This window comes from Balaenoptera borealis (assembly GCF_965194805.1).
Source record: "Balaenoptera borealis genome assembly, chromosome: 7".
Lineage (NCBI taxonomy): Eukaryota > Metazoa > Chordata > Mammalia > Artiodactyla > Balaenopteridae > Balaenoptera > Balaenoptera borealis.
The window spans coordinates 82,962,871-82,980,310 of NC_138864.1; the positions used below are offsets into that span (position 1 = coordinate 82,962,871).

At 39.9% G+C, this 17,440-nt stretch overlaps 2 long non-coding RNA genes across 3 annotated transcripts in view; one reads left to right on the forward strand and one right to left on the reverse strand.

Annotated features, from left to right (window-relative positions):
• LOC309631555 overlaps positions 1-17,440 on the reverse strand; it is a 176,840-nt gene that overhangs the window by 88,860 nt on the left and 70,540 nt on the right. The window lies entirely within an intron of this gene.
• LOC309631559 lies at positions 463-17,312 on the forward strand. The gene is made up of 2 exons (XR_014246360.1): positions 463-8,231; positions 14,256-17,312. It is a non-coding gene; the product is annotated as an uncharacterized lncRNA (long non-coding RNA).

A 17,440-nucleotide genomic window follows, 5' to 3' on the forward strand; every position in this document is an offset into this window, starting at 1 on the left:
GGGGTTTGTTTTTTTTTTTTTTTTGGTGGCCAATTCATCTTTTTATATCTGTTTTTGTGTTTGTGTGTGTGTGTGTGTGTATGTGTGTGACACATACCTTCTCTTTATGCCTCAATAAAATGTGGGTCAGACATCCCTCCAGTGTGCTTCTGTAATACCCATACTTCTCCCACACAGCCCTCACCACTCTATATCATAACTGTTGATCTGTTTACACCTTGTCACTAATCTTAATCTCTATAAGGTCAGGGACTGTGCCTCCCATGTACACTATTATACCTCAGGTGCCTAGCAGGTACTAGGTACATAATGGCTGCTTAACAAATGATATCTATTGTCATCATCTTCCTTATCTTCATCATCATCATGATTGAATAGAGTCGTGATTTACGTAAAATGCTAAGCATGATGACTGGTTGACAGCAATACATAGTAGTTTTAATTATTTAATATTCTTATTTTCTTCAGCAAAATTTAATATTTCTGAGCACATATATTATAATAAAACTCAAAGCAAAACACAGTTACATCTCTTTGGTATTTTATCATAAGGTAAGAAGTAATAAATATATAAAATACTTTAGCATATACATGTATACGTGGACGTACTAGTGATATTTTCTCCCCAAATTCGCTGATGTTCTTGAGGAAGAGCAAAAACATGACTGGAAGTTCTCTTGCACTCTGTTGACTCACATAGTAAAGGTCAAATATGACTCTATGCATTTAAAAAATCCTTTCTGTAAACAAATCATTTCAACTTTAGCCACACCTTAACTATTCCAAGAACAGATACATTCTTAGTAGATGAACAGCTTGTAACAGGCAGCCTTATCTTTCCTAATTCTCTAACTTACTTTTAACACAGTATTGAACGGCAAAGGTCTTATAATAAGAATTGTTCCCTCTTCTATAAAGTTGGGAGAAGCAAGTTAATTATGATTGAGTTTTAAGATAATACAAGATCACTAAGGGACTCAATTTAAAATACTGACTAGCTGAAACAGAAAAAAAATCAGTTTAATCGTTTAGCAAAATTTTATTTTCCTTAGACTAATTCTAGAAATATACTTAAGACAAATAATTTTCTTTCTATGGGGAATTAAAACTTGAAAGAAGTATTAATTTTCCCTCTGTTTGGGTAGATTCTAGGAGGAATTGTAGATTTTAGATTCACAGTGAGTGCCATAGTGTTTTTTTTTCCTAATTAGCAAAATTAAATGATAAGGGAATTCCTTGGTGGTCCAGTGGTTAGGGCTGGCTCTGCGCTCTCACTGCCGAGGGCTCGAGTCCGATAAAATCCCACAAGTCTCACAGTGCGGCCAAAAAAATAAAAATGTCATAAAAACCACTCTTCTATACAAAACTTAGTTTATTTCACAACAAACATAGCATGTTGAATATTAACAAAAATTTTGGTTTTTATTAGTTTGATTCCATGAAGTAAAGTTATTTACATAGATATTTCTACAGTGAAATCTCAACCTCTATATTTCAGGATTCACAAGGAACATTACTTATCAAAATCTTATATTTTTAGGTATGTCCCAGTGTAATAAACTGTAAGTTAAGAAAAGTTTGAATAGCTTGAACAGATGACTTAGGGACAGAAGTTTTTTTTCATTACCAAAATTCTCTGCCAAAAGATTTGCCAAAAATATTCTTGAATTCAGAACCACCATAGTGTTTGTAGGTGCAGAAAAGACAAAGGGGAGAAATTCCCAAAATGAGACTAATGAAGCCCCAAATTGAAGATAAATTTATAAGCAAACAAAAATGGCTTGACTTTTAATGTAAGCTAATAGAAAAATCTGATTTGCTTTGCCAAACATTTATTTATATAGGAGATAGTACAAAATCTATTAAAGGAAATATAATGCTTTACATAGCAGATTGTATGTTTGGAAGATTTTGCACCTTAAAACAAACAAACAAACAAACAAACAAAAAACCTTTAGTCAGGGTTAAATATAAACAGATACTAAATATTAGCTAAATTGGTACATAGAAATGTCACAATGTTAATTAAGCCAATAGTTTATTTCTACCTTATCTTGTTTCACAAAGAGTGTTGAAGAGCTTACAAAAATAACAAAAACAATAAAATTAATATTTAGACACCCAGAAATCATGGTCTTATAGTAAGTTACTTAATAAACATTTTCTGATTTTATTTGATAACTGATTATCAAATGGAACAAAAAACAAAGGTTATAATCTCCAGTGGGGGAGATGCAGCGGTGGGCCAGTGGGCCAGAGGTAGCCGCTTGGAAGGAGAGGGAGATGGGGGGTTTTTTGTTGTTTTTTGTTTGTTTGTTGTTTTTGGCCACTGCCGTGAGGCATGCGGGATCTTAGTTCCCCAACCAGGGATCAACCCATGCCCCTTGCATTGGGAGCACAGAGTCTTAACCACTGGACCGCCAGGGAAGTCCCGGGAGCAGTTTTTATGGTTCCTAAAATATCTCTAGGATAACTATAAAACATGATGCCAATTAATTCGGCTTGCCATACACAATTTCTCTTATGGTAAAATACAAATTAGTTTTATACCTTTGCGTTAAATAGAAAAACATTTCTCTTTGGTGCTGACATTTCCCCTTCTCATTTCTTAAAATGTTGAGCATATTTTAAAAGAATAGGATATCAAATTATTAACCTACTTTGAGCACCAAGTTTTTATCAAACTCTGGGTTTGCACACATCTTGGTTTGGCTTAAGGATGGGGACCATATCTTGTTTTCAATGTGCTACAACATTATAGGGGCCCAATAATATGTGTCAAATGCATGAATTAACAAATTAATGGTACTTGTAATCTCTGAAGATGACATGGAAAAAACTAACATATTCTTCAGCCAACAAAGACTGAATGGTACTATTGTCAGATTCAATATGATGTGTTATACTCATTAATTTCCATTTTCAGGCTCTAGAGCACATTAGAAGTCTTTCTAATGACAAGATGATCTGGGAAACCTCAAGATTATCTTGAGCAGTCCAGCTAGAAGCATAGAGTGTAGGAACTTTTCACCTAAAAGGGACTCTAAAGGATATTTTGTCCAACTTCAACCTTTTCAGATAAGGACATTAAGGCCTAGTTGAGTCACTTGCCTAGATGACATAGGTAATTAACATTATCGATGAAAATAATACCCTGTTACCCAGTCTAGGGCTCTTTCCACCATACAGGCTGCTTTTCCTAATTCAATTATGGAGATGATCAAATAAGGAAGAAAAATTTTGCCTTGCTTTTTACCGTTTTTTAAAATTTGATTTCTTTCCCAAAATCAAGATATGTTGAAACTGGATCTAGTCAAATGTGGAGAGCCAAAGATGCTGGGAAGTTCCTGGAAGGCAGTGCTGCAGAGAGAGAAATGGACAGGAACTATCTTGCTCCACTCTCTGTGGTAGCTGGGAGGGGAGTGGATTGGGGAGGATTCAGGTCTGGCTTTCACAGAAGGGTAGCGCCCATCTCTGGCAAGATCTGACTCAGTTTGAGTGGTCGTTTGAGGGTATTGGCTATGTTGACATGGCCAAAAGAGATCTGAACAGAATATTATGTCCAAAAGTCAACTTACCAACTAGATAACAAACTCTTGGACAGATTTCTGGAGTGAAAATGTTGCTTGGAATGCAGTCGTAGTCCAAGTGTTTTTGCAATAAAATTCACAATTTTAGCCCACATACACCCACTCTTCCAAGCAGTAGTTAAGCAACATTATCATGCTGGTACAATCAAATGATTGCTGATCAAAAATATTGCTAGTGAAACAAAAGATGAATTGTAGGATCTTTAAGCCCTAATTTTAAAAAATGTACATTTTGGAATGGTAATAGTTTTCTCTAAAAATCATTTATCACTGAATAACGTAGAATTACAATTCCAGGGCCTCACTGAATTAGCATATAAGGCACTACACAAATACACACATGCATACATGCACATGCACAATACACCTATAAACATACAGTTGATTCATACAGTTATTCATGGTAGTTATGTCCTATAAAGGTGCCACAAACACCAAATTGGCAAATACTGAACCACTGATGCTAGGGGAAATATCAATGCTAGGGGACTCACAGGGTCCTGTGAGCCTCTTGTTGCAATGCTTAAGTCAACTGATTAATACATAACTTTATTTTGTGTGTGTTTGTGTTTAAAGACCCCTTATTTAATATACACTGGTGTTTCATTAACACTGAACTCATGGCCAACAACACTGTAAGTCACGCCTGAACGAAGCTCATCTAACACACATTTTCTCCATAAGGCACATCATAGCCTTCTGTGCTCAGGAACACTTCAGACACTTGGAGATCATTTGAACTAGGGAAATCACCAACAAACAGCACAAAAATGTGAATAACATGGCATGATAGAGACCACGAAAAGGACACTGTTTATAGTATGAGAGCTGAGACAGGAAGCTAGAGAGTCACTTTGACCTCAGCTGAGAAAGTGCACGTCGGGCAACTCAATTTTCCACTGCTCTGTGCCTGTCTGTGGATGACACCAAGGTGCCCTGAGTGTGAATTTGAGGGATTACAAATAAATTTTTGCAAGCAGGCAAATTCACAAATATGGATTCTATGAGTAATGAGGACCAAGTAAACACATATCCTGTGTGTACATGCGTGTGTCTGTGTGTTCATGTGGGCATCTCTCCAATCACCGAATAAGTCAGGCCAGTGTTGTTGGCAGCTGTGACTATTTGCAGTCACAGTGTCACTTCTAAAATGTAACACGAGCCTGTTATTCCTTCACAGCAGGTTGACTATGTAAGTCCCCCTGCGTTTTGGGGGTGTTTAGATAGCTATAAAGTTTCCTTTCTTCTTACTCCTGCAGTCTTAGAATTGCATCTTTTCTTGAACCTTTTTCTCATTGCTATGCTTGAAATGAGATAATACTAAGGTTCCTCTTTTTTGAAAGTAGAAGGAAATCTGAAACTTAAAAACTTCCTCTATCTTTCCGGAGTTGGGAAGCGTGTGAGCCTACAGCCTTGCCCCGGTCAAGAGCTACCAGGGCTTTTTATGTTACTTGGCATAAATCCATGTAAAGAGGGAGGAGTCTACAGACTTTAGATCTATGTGTTGACTGGCTCTTTTTATTTCCTGTGTGGTCTTCATCTGTGAAATGAGAATAATAATGTCCACGTCCTGGTGGTGTTGTAACAAATAGAAACGATGCATGTTAAGTACTTTGCATTTTGTTCTCATTATCATTAACAAGAGCAATAAAAACCATACCCATACTAAACATGGAGAATATCGCAAATTCAGCTCCAAAAGGGATTCAAAGGCAATTTAACAAGATAAACATCTCCCTCGGTCACAGTATGGCTATTGTATGTCCCTATAAACCTTGTCATGATTAGTTTGAGCCTCTGGCAGGACTGCTGTCTCCAGCACACTCACGTGCCAATCATTCCAGGCTGTCGAAGCCGTCAGCTCTTCCAAGAGCATTAATTGTTGCCCCACCCTCTGAAGAGCTCCGGTGTTCAAGGTCCATGTAAATGATTCCACCAAAGACAGCTGATCTTAGCTTAAGGCCAAGGGAAGGAATGCTCAGTGCTAGTGAGGTTTCTTCTATGCCCCTTCTGTCTGTCCTTCACTCTTTTTGGTTTTGCTGTACCTTTTGCATCCACATCACCACCTCCTAGCTAGTAATTCTCATCTGCTATTGCTAAAGCATAAAGAATAGAAAATTTTGAGACTAAGGAATATGATAGGAAAAGAAGGTTTTCTGAAAAGAGGCAGAAATCAGAAGAGAAATATATATACTAGACAAATGTTAATATATATTTCACATTTAATATATGTATAATATACAAAGAGAAGTCCAGATATTTGCTGTAAACATTTATCAGAAAACAAAAGAAGAGTAAAATTATTTGAAATCAAAATTTTCCTATGCAAAAAATGGGAGGGATTCACAAACAAAATCACCAGCAGCCTTGCATGATAATGAGTTTCCTATCACTTGAGATAATCAGAAAAGACCAGTGACAACTTGCCAAGTGCACAGCAGTGAGGGCTGGCTCATTCCCTCATTGAACCAGTCATCAGTCATGGAGTATCTGTGGTGTGGCTGTCACTGTGGGAAGCATGTGGTCTTTGCTTTTTGAGGAATTCATTGTCTGGAGGCATCACTTAGATGATTTCTTTAGAGACTTCCAGTATCTCCCAACTCAGGGATTCTATAATTCTGTATCTCTACTTTCAGCACTGACACTTAGCAGGTACACACTGATAAGACCCTGTTGAATATTAAAATATTAAAATACTTCCATACTGGTTGGTAAACAGCCACTGTGGACCCTACCATGGGCTCCCATCCCCCAGGAGCCCTGGATCTCTCCAGGACCCAGTAACTAAAGAGTTAACTCTGTCCCAGGATTCAAACCCTAGGATTTGGCTCCACCCTAACAGCTAGAGTCCTCCCAGTTGATCGGTGCCCATGTTTTACCAATTGCTAAGTAGTTTTTTTTTTTTTTAAGATTTATTTTTATTTGTTTATTTATTTTGGTTGTGCCGGGTCTCAGTTGCAGCATGTGGGATCCTTGCTGAGGCATGCAGGATCTTTAGTTGCGGCATGCATGTGGGATCTAGTTCCCCGACCCGGGCCCCCTGCATTGGGAGTGCAGAGTCCTACCCACTGGACCACCAGGGAAGTCCCTACCAATTGCTAAGTAGTTTTAACATCACTTGTCCCTACATCAGTGTCTCTCAAACTTGTTAGACTTTGCAAAAGATCCCCTGCCCTTCTAGGCCACCTACTCCCACATCCTTTAGGAAAGGAAATCAATGAAAACAATGGAGTGTTTTATATAAACAAATGGGAGGGAGAACAATCATGTGTCTATCTATCTACTCTAACAGTAGAGGATTAGATGATTCTTACATGAAACACAATATAAGGTATCTCAAAAATCAAGTTATTGAAATGTGATGGACCCCAACATTACTGATAAAAATATTCACCACTACCCACCGTTGAGTTAAACTACGTACAACAAAGTAAACCTTGAAGTTAAACTAAAAGTAATGTATAATTAAAAAGAAAAACATCAGTCAAAAATTACAATCACCTAAGACACCAAGATGCTCACAAAGAATTCTCCCCCAGTTTGCTGAAATCACAGTATCTAGGTGTCCACATTCACAAGAGAAGCCTTTTATCTTTACAAGCCTTGTATGGCAGCGACTTTAACAGAGAACTGAATGAGAGAACACAGCGAACTCTAGAGTAGGAGGGGAAACCCTGCTGCTTTAAGGACCCTTCGCTGTTTATGCTCCTTACTTTGAGTAACTGCAGAATTCTTTGGAAGAGATTTTTTTTTTCAAACATCTAGATCAACATAACTCTTTTTTTTATATATAAATTTATTTATTTTTGGCTGTGTTGGGTCTTCGTTGCTGTGCACGGGCTTTCTCTAGTGGCGGTGAGCTGGGGCTACTCTTGGTTGCGGTGCGCGGGCTTCTCATTGCGGTGGCTTCTCTTGTTGCGGAGCACGGGCTCTAGGCACGTGGGCTTCAGTAGTTGTGGCTCACAGGCTCTAGAGCACAGGTTCAATAGTTGTGGTGCATGGGCTTAGTTGCTCCGCGGCATGTGGGATCTTCCCAGATCAGGGCTCGAACCCGTCCCCTGCACTGGCAGGCGGATTCTTAACCACTGCGCCACCACAGAAGTCCGGAACAGATTTTTTTTTTAATTGGGAAAACACTTTAATGGGTGTTCTACTTACACTTAAGTAGAAAGGGCAGGAGTGGTTTGGACAAAACAAGGCTAAAACCTCTCTGTGTTAAAAAAGCTACTTTCTTTGGACAGAGATACACATCTGTTGTGCTGAGAGCTCCTAGGGTGTCCCAAGACTGGGTAGGAGTAAGCACTGGGGACCAAGGGGTGGGGACTCCCCATGGAGCAAAGATGGGAGAAGAGGCTCTGATTTGCAGAGAGTAGATGCCAGCCAGGGACAGGAGAGAGGCAGTATTTATGATGCTCATATGCCGTCACCCTCCCCCAAGCTTTCGTTTTCTGCACTGTGAAGCCTCCAATATTCAGTCTGTTAAGCCAGCAGCCTTGCTTGGTGATCCTGAGGAATTAGGAAGCGGCTGGGAGAGAAATCTTCAGCTTGCAGAGTGATGGCAAGAACGCCAGAGGTAACCAGCGGGAGACCAGGAACCGCCAAGCAAAACAAGACGGGATGGACGACAACCAGAAGGCCTTGGTAAGACCTTCCGAGATGAGGGCTGAGGCGCTTATTTGGATTTGAAAGGCTGGAAAACGTGTGGAAGCTTGAATTACCCTAGAAACACTGCAATTTCCTTTATAAATATCAAATTGTAATTATCCTTAATAATTTATTTAGGAGGTTACCTGTGGTACATAACTAAAGTCTTACATAAAAATGAAATCCTTGGATGTACATTTGAGTCACTCACAAGTACCAAAACCAAAACCAAAACCGAGGAACTTGCTTTTGGTTTTATCGGTCAGTGGGCGGCAGAGGACACTTATGGCCCACCAGTGTGGCACGGACCCCATTTGGACTACACAGGGACAGTTAGTTGCCTTTTTTCTACTCACCCAGTCATCTTACAGACAGTTCCATCCTTCCTTTTTTTTTAATGGCTATAATTTTTTTAATTTATATTTTATATTGGGGCATAGTTGATTTACAACATTGTGCTAGTTTCAGGTGTACAGCAAAGTGATTTAGTCATACACATATCTATTTTTTTCCAGATTCTTTTCCCATATAGATTATTACAGAGTATTGAGTAGAGTTTCCTGTGCTATACAGTAGGTCCTTGTTGATTATCTATTTTATATATAGTAGTGTGTGTATTTGTTAATCCCAAACTCCTGATTTATCCCTCCCCACCCCCTCCTTTCCCCTTTGGTAACCATAAGTTTGTTTTCTATGTCTGTGAGTCTATTTCTGTTTTGTAAATCAGTTCATTTGTATCATTTTTTAGATCCCACATATAGGTGATATCATATATTTGTCTTTCTCTGACTTACTTCACTTAGTATGATAATCTCTAGGTCCATCCATGTTGCTACAAATGGCATTATTTCATTCTTGTTTATGACTGAGTAATGTTCCATTGTATATATGTACCACATCTTCTTTATCCATTCATCTGTCGATGGACATTTAGGTTGCTGCACCAATAGTGGCTGCGCCATAGTGGCTGCACCAATTTACATTCCCACCAACAATGCAGGAGGGTTCCCTTTTCTCCACACCCTCTCCAGCATTTTTTGTTTGTAGACTTTTTGATGATGGCCATTCTGACGGGTGTGAGGTGATACCTCCTTGTAGGTTTGATTTGCATTTCTCTAATAATTAACGATGTTGAGCATCTTTTCATGTGCTTTTTGGCCATCTGTATGTCTTCCTTGGAGAAATGTCTATTTAGATCTTCTGCCCATTTTTTGATTGGGTTCCGTCCTTCCTTAAAGAGCCCCTGTGATAATAATCTCAGGTGCTGAGCACCAGTGCCCTTGAAGCACAGAACAGTACAAGTGTTCGACATCAGTCATATCACAAAACAATAGCATTTTTGTTCACTCTGACCACGTGAGTAAATGTGCTTTGTAGTAACTTTGGAAAATAATAAAATTTATGAAAAGAGTTTTAACATTACCTATAATTTCAACTCTCCAAATCACATTAATATATGTAGGCATTTTCTCCCAGGCTTTTTTCTATGTATTTTTAAAAACAAAACAAGTATAATACATTACGTACGATTTTATATTCCATTTTATTTTCACTTACCATATAATGAATGTTTCCATCATTTAAAAATCCTTTGAAAATATAGTTTTTAATGACTACATAGTATTCTATTGCATGAAATGTATTAAATTTATTAAACAACTTAGTTATTTCCAAGTTTTTAGTTTTATAAATACACCTAAAAGAAAAATGGGTAAATAACATGAACCAGGAGCTCACAGAATTTGAAGTGCAAATATCCTACAAACATAAGAAGATATCCAAGTTTATTAATATTAAAGAACTGCAAATTAAACAATAAGATGTTAGTTTTACTTATAAATCACATTTAAACATTTAAAACACTTGATAATTCCTCACGTTGGTGAGGACAGAGAAAGAAAATATTCTCCAAAACCAGATAGCAGTGTAAATTAGTATAGAATCTTCTAAGGGCATTATGGCAATTGCAGTATTGTTTGTAATATAGAAACCTTAGAACAACCCAGATGTCCATAGAAGACTAACCAGGAAAATTACAGTAAATTAATATAAAGGAATATTATCGAGTGTTTAGAAAGAATGAGATAGATTATATATATGCTGACATGGAGAGATATCCAGAATATATTGATATATTTTAAAGTTAAAAATTAAAAGGAAATGCCAACATACTTTGTACTCTATACACATACTCTATTTAGTGTAAGGGACTAATCAGTTCCTGGAAATGGGAGATGTAGCTGAGTCAGCTGGTTATGCACGTCCTTACAGCCCTGCCCGTAGGGAGCTGAATTTCTTAGATTCTACATTTGCAACTGCTTTTCCCTGCTCCTCACATTCCTTGAAATAATCGAATGATTCCAGCTACAGTTTATGTAATTGCAGGTCCATTCTTCCAGTCTAAGCTGTTGTTTATGATGACCTTTATGATGTCAAGAGTTCCTACAATCACTAATTGCCTATTAATCTTTAGCCTCTGTTTCCTTGACTGTTTTCATGGAAGTACCTTGAAGATTCATAACACTTTTCATTTTAACTTCTAAGTATAATTGTCTTCTTCTGTCTCTTTGGGCCAGGTGTAGCACCACGAAACCCCAGCAAGTGTTCAAGCACTCCCTGTAAGTATTAACCCACCAGTAAACCCTCTGTTAGTCAATAGTAGGTTAAACTGTCTTCCAGAATTCAAGATAAATAGCAGAAAAAGAAGCCATAGGTATTAAAGAAAATCTTAGGCTGTGATACACACCAAGGGTCCACGGCACTGTGTTGCATAAATTAGTTACATTCTTGATTAGTTAGTTTGGGTGGGGATAACAGGAGCTATCAATATTTAGATCCAGTTCCATGACTGAGAAACTAAGGCTTCAGAAAATAATCCTGTGAAATTAGCAGTTTTACCACTACTTCTCATAGTTTCCATTTATCGAGCTCTTTCTAAGTATCAGGTATGTGTTAAACACATTTACATACATCATTTAACCCTCAAAATAAATCCATCAGATTTGTGTTACTATCTCCAGTTAAACATAAAGAAACAAAGGATCAAATCAGTTAAGTATTTTTGCAAGTCATCCAGCCTATAAGTAGCAGAGGGGAAATCTGAGCTGTTCCAAGCATGACATCTCATGAGTTCTCTCTGGGAGACTACTGAGGCTCCTTAAACTATACTCCTACTTAATTATGGGGGAAACAATCTGTAATGGGGGCTCCATTTTATGTCTGGGTCCAAATACAGTTGAATAAAATGCAGTGCTTCCGAAAAGTTTGGCCCCATCAGGCTACTTTGCAACAATGGATCCAAGTAAGGACCACACCTGAGGGGCTCAGTCAGACACAGCGCAAAGGCCTTCACTTTCCCTTATTCTGTTCGAGAACTGCATTCAACTGCTGACTCTCAAGACAGATGTTTAGAATTATAGAACTGGGAGCAAATTTAGAGTGCCTCAGATGGAGCCATTTCATTTAATGGATAAGAAAACTCAGGGACAGAAATATTAAGGAGCATGTCCAAGGCCACAAGATGGTTAGCAAAAGAGCTAAGACAAGAATTCAGGCCTCCTGACCCTCACCAGGACTTATTCCACAACACCACGTTCACAGTTATGAAAAGGAACCTTTTGCTTTGCTCTACCTTTGACATTTTCATAAAATCTTTGTGTCAAATTAATGACTAACGACTTACTTCCTCTTTGCTTTAGTGAGAAAGATTCTACCAGGACTGCTTTCCAACCTCAGGAAAAGTAAGTGTGAAGCAATATAAATTGCATGCACTATTTAAAATGAGATATGGGTAGAAGAAAAGAAATTTCATACAAAACTCTGAAAAGTAACACAGGCCTATAGCAGCACGCAGGGTGAGTCAGAGGGCGCGGTGAGAGAGCAGAAACAGAAAACTGATAATCATCCAGCCAGCCAAAGTGAATGCCATAGAATCTCCATTCTTCTTGCTCAGGGACAAAGGCTAATAGGCATCTGGTGCTTGGAGGCTGGTATTTCATCCTCTGTAAAGAACAGGTCAGGAATAAGTGCACAATGCTGAGAGCAGCTCCCCTTCCTCACCTCCATCACTGCGGCAGCCTCAGAAATGGCCTCCTCACCACATCACTGACAGCAGGCGGGGATTTGTCAGATTAATGCTGATTTGTCGGGTCAAGCCAGGTGGTCAATATCTCCCTGCACCTTACAGGGCAAAGTCTAAGCTCTTTAGCCAGCACCTAAGCTCTGCAGTCATCCAGGCCTCAGCCCGGCTGGCTGATCTGTTTTCCTCTCATTCTACTGATTGGCTATCTCAGCATGCCCCAAGTATGCATTATCCATTACTACTTTTACTCCCTCCACCCGAAATTCTCATCCCTTCCCAGTCCCTCTTCTCCATGTTTCTCTGCCCTTTCTAAACCGTCAGACCCTTCATGAAGCTTCCTTGAGCATCCTAATACTCCATGTTAGTGACTCCTGCGGCTGCTGGGGCTGGTGGAGATGGGTAGGGCACATTGAGCTCCCCTATGCCAGACACTGTGCTGAGTCCTCCTGGATTATCTCATTAATCTACACAACAATCCTGTGTGATAAGCATTGATTTCTTGGTGGCAAGTGATAGAAACTCCAACTCAAACTGGATTAACGCGTGGAAAAGTTATTGTCTCACTTAAAAAGTCTAGGGAAAGAGATGGCTCCAAAGAGGTCACGAGGAACCAGTCTTTCCTCATGTCTTCGCTCAGCTTCTCCAGAGCGGCTCCTTTCTAAGGCTCAGGGAGGGGATGCTCAATTTCAGGTTCTCATCTCTCAACACTCAGTCCAGCAGAAGGCAATGGGAATCTTTCCCAGAATTCCCAGCAAAGGTCTCATTCTATCTCCAAGCTCTGAATAGGTGATTTGACCATCTCTGAGTTAACCATTGTGACCAGAGGAATGGGACTTGTGATTGCTTTTACCCAGATTCATGTGTCCTGCCTGACCTTGCCACTTCTTCCAAGCACAAAGGCCAAAAGTCCTGTAACAAGGATATATTGTACAACACAGGGAACCTAGCCAATATTTTATAATAACAATATGTGGAATATAACATTTAAAAATTGTGAATCACTATGTTGTACACCTGAAGCTTATATAATGTTAGATATCAACTATACCTTAATAAAAAAAAGAAAGAAAGAAATGGTCCTATGAAAGGAAATAGAGTTGCTGGAAAGCCAAAACCCACACATATCACATGCGAGTCTCTGAAACATTTTAACAGTGAAAGAATTTCTGCACACTAAAAATAAAATGAGTCCTGCTTGTCTAGACAGCATGGGGAAGAGCTTTATTAATCAGTTTAAATGACAGATTACCATTGGAGATTGGCCACCTGCAAGTATTTTCCAGAGTTGCCTTTGGTTGAATCAAAAGATGAAAAATGTGAACTCAGTTTCCAAGTCAAATCACAAAGCATTGTTTGAAATCTGCTAAAATAAGATTACATTTTATTGTTGGAACTAGTGTGGAAATGGACTTAAAATTTATTCATTTTTCTCAAAGAATTATTAGACTATTAATCTGAGTAGGTTTTCCTTTATTAGTTCCGATTGACTGAGACATTGTGGTATCCACGTGCCTGCTGAACACATATTTTCATGGGGAGCATGGCTACTTAGCAAATGTAGTAAAGCAAATCTCATTACTCTGTCTAGGGCTTGGTGGTTATTCTTGCCATGAGGTAGCAGTTCTTCCTCTTCTTCTGGTGTGTGCTCCAGCTTCCACTTACTCAGTACTTTTGTAGTCCTTGAGTCAGTTTTTATCACACTGTATAATTTCTTGTGTCTGCTTTGCAAATCGCCTTTCAAAATCAATTGTAAATTGACCTCTACGAGAAAGTATGCAAATAAATTCATATGTTCATGGAATATTCATTAAGGCTCCTTTTGAAATATTGCAGAAATGCAAAAAGAAAAGTTGTCTATGTTATAATAATTGTATCATTGATAAGTCTGTATCAGGCACTAGAGTGACTGTCTTTTATACTATCTCATCTACTTCTTACAGGGCTCTATGAGGCATGAAGATAAATTGGAGATGTTGGAGATAACAGATGGAGAAACTGAGGTTTGTAGAGATAAAGTCAATTACCCAAGGCCACTGGGCCAAGATGCAATCCAGACTGTTTGCCTTCAAGCTCCTTAACAAATGTTCTAGAAAATTCATTATTGACAACTAAGCAGGCTTTAGCAGCAATGAACATGCGCTAAAACAATAGCATCAATGGTGAGGATAAAGGCGAAGGAAAGAAGCACGTTGACTAATCATGCACTGGCACAGGGGGGCATGTTTTCCCCCAGTCTCAGGAGAATATGTACTTCATGCTCTTAGACTGAGTCAACTGCAGATATTTAGTGAGATATTGCAATGGCATCACATTCTCAACGTGGCAAGTTCACACGTTGGCTCCTTTTTAGTTTTTCCCATCTCAGGGACTGCTCAGTACATGCTCAACCCCTCCTCTCCTCTCCCTCCCCCAGCACAGAGGAGGTGAAACCTGCAAAAGTAACCTCAGAGGCAAGAAGACTTATATCTTACCTTGAATGGTTGCTGCCTCTTTCCCCTGTACCCACCTGCAGCCCCAGATTCAGACCCGATGGATGGGGTGTGAGCAAAGAAGGCCAGTCAGTGTCCCACCACTACAGTCCTGTTTTTCATGTTTTGGGGACAACAGGACTCTGGGAGACCCTCTTGCTCAGTGCACGACTCCCGCACCCACACCCCAATCATCCTAAAAACCGCAGCCTGCCTCCCTCCCAGTGACAGGCAGCTCATTGTCTTGAAGAATTAACCATAAGCCTAAAATGTTCTCACATCTCATGAATAGCTTCTCCTTCAGAATTAACAGAGTAAAAACAACAATGGATGCATACCTGCCCTCACACTCCAAACTTCCTAGTAACCCTAAGCTATGTTCTCACTTATCCCACCTCTGCAACTCAGGGAGGAGAAGATATCTCTGACAGTTGAAAAGTAACCAGGTGTGGGTTCAGTTTTGGCCCAGGTGTGTATGGCTCAGCATTCAGAGGCTGCTCCCTGGACACAGCCCTCAAAGCCTCTTGGCCTACAAAGGAGAGGAGGCATCTCTTTTGGCTTCACAGCATGTGAAACAAAAATAAAGCCCTCCGCTTTTTAGTCAAATGTGAATCACTTCCCCTTTCCTTCTGCCAGGTTCTTGTTCTGTCCTTTGCCTCTCTCTGTCTCTGTCTCTCTCTCTGCCTCTCTGTCTCTGTCTCTCTCTTTCCCTCTTGACCTTTCCTTTTTGCTTCTCTTTCACTCTCTTTGTCTTTCTTTCCTCTTCTTTCTACCTCACTCTTTCCATGGACTACATTCCATACTACAGGTCTAGATGGAGTATGTGCCTGGCTAATAGAGTAGTATCAGTCCAAGTAATTCATCCCTCAATGACTGGGCTTAAGTTAGGAGGTACAGAACCTAGTGATGGGATCACCAACACTTAGGTAAACATTGAGGAGTTGGGATGGTGGTATTAATGAATTCTGATGCTTTTAGGTGGTAGATGAAGGCGTCTCCAAATAGTGCCATCTAGTGGTTCACTGGAGTAAGATCTGCCTCCCAGGGTCTTTCCCAGTGTCAAAGGCCAACAAGGGAAGGGAAGGCAAAGATCTTGTTCACTCACTTTGAAGCAGGTACTCGGCCAAGCAAGATGCTATTTGTCATTGCCTTATTGAGTCCTGACAACCATCTTGTGTGGTAGGCGTTATAATCTCTCCCGGTGAGGCACGAAGCAATTAAGTACCATGTGGGGCGGGGATCCTAACCCTCACTTGACACCAAAGCCGATACCTTCCCCATAACACACCAAGGAAACTACAAAGCTGCACAGATGTGGTTTACAGGATTTGCACACCAGAATTTAGTAGGGGTGATATTGGCTTTTCCACGATTTTAAGTAGAATTTTTAGTTTACAGATTTTTTTTTTTTTAGTTTAGACTTTAGATTTTTAGATTTAGTAGATTTTTAATTTAGAAGAGGAAGATTTCATAAATTTAAGGTTGAATGTTTAGGCACATTTTAGATATGTGGCTTTCTATTTCTATAGAACTGATAGAACTTATAAGATACACTTCTGATTATAATAAAGACATACTTCGCCTAATTCTTTAGTTTTCAAGACAGAGGAGTATTTACATTTCTGTTCCCAGAATTGTGTTAAGTTCATTTTTTTCATCAATGGTAAAAGAATATACCATCTCTACCATCGTGTTCAATTAAATATCAACTTTTACCACAAAATAACAAACCTTCCCTTCTTCAGAAAAAAAGATTGGCGGTTTTTGAAGAAATCTCATTAAAGTTTATTAGATTGAAACAGCAGAAGTCTCTCATGTAAATCCACACAAACAAAACTACAGGCCACTTCAGGAGACCCTCACCCCATGTGCTGGTGGAGTCCAAGGTCACAGCGGTCATTGAACTAAACCCAAGATGCACTGCTCTTGGGGACCGGCCTGAGGAGAAGAGGTTGAGGGTGGACACTGTACACTTTCTAGTTGTCATCATGGTCTCTCCAGGGCCTTTGCCTTGAGGGCCTGTCTCTCCATAGCTGTGTGGAGAAGCGGCGTTCTGTGCAGCTGCCAAAAAAGTGATGCTGGGGACTTCCCTGGTGGTGCAGTGGTTAGGAATCCGCCTGCCAATGCAGGAGACACGGGTTCGAGCCCTGGTCCGGGAAGATGCCACATGCCACGTAGCAACTAAGCCCGTGCGCCACAACTACTGACCCTGCGCTCTAGAACCCTCGAGCCACAACTACTGAGCCCACGTGCTGCAACTACTGAAGCCTGGGCGCCTAGAGCCCGTGCTCTGCAACAAGAGGAGCCACTGCAGTGAGAAGCCAGTGTACCAAAACTAAGAGTAGCCCCAGCTCACCGCAACTAGAGAAAGCCGACGCGCAGCAACAAAGACCCAAAGCAGTCAAAAAAAAAAAAAAAAAAAAAAAAGTGATGCTTACGGGTCCAGCCCTGGGGAGACGGCAGAAATGGTTGTTTCTCCCACCCAGGATTGCAGCAAGCCCTACTGGGCTCCCAGTGCATATTCACCACTATACCCTCTCCCACTGTGAGGGAAGAGAAGTCTTCCTCATTGTACCTGTGTCAAAAAAGTACAGCACTGGGGCCCAGCGCTGTGGCTTTACTTGGAAAAGAGATTCGTTGTTAGTCATGTGAAAAAG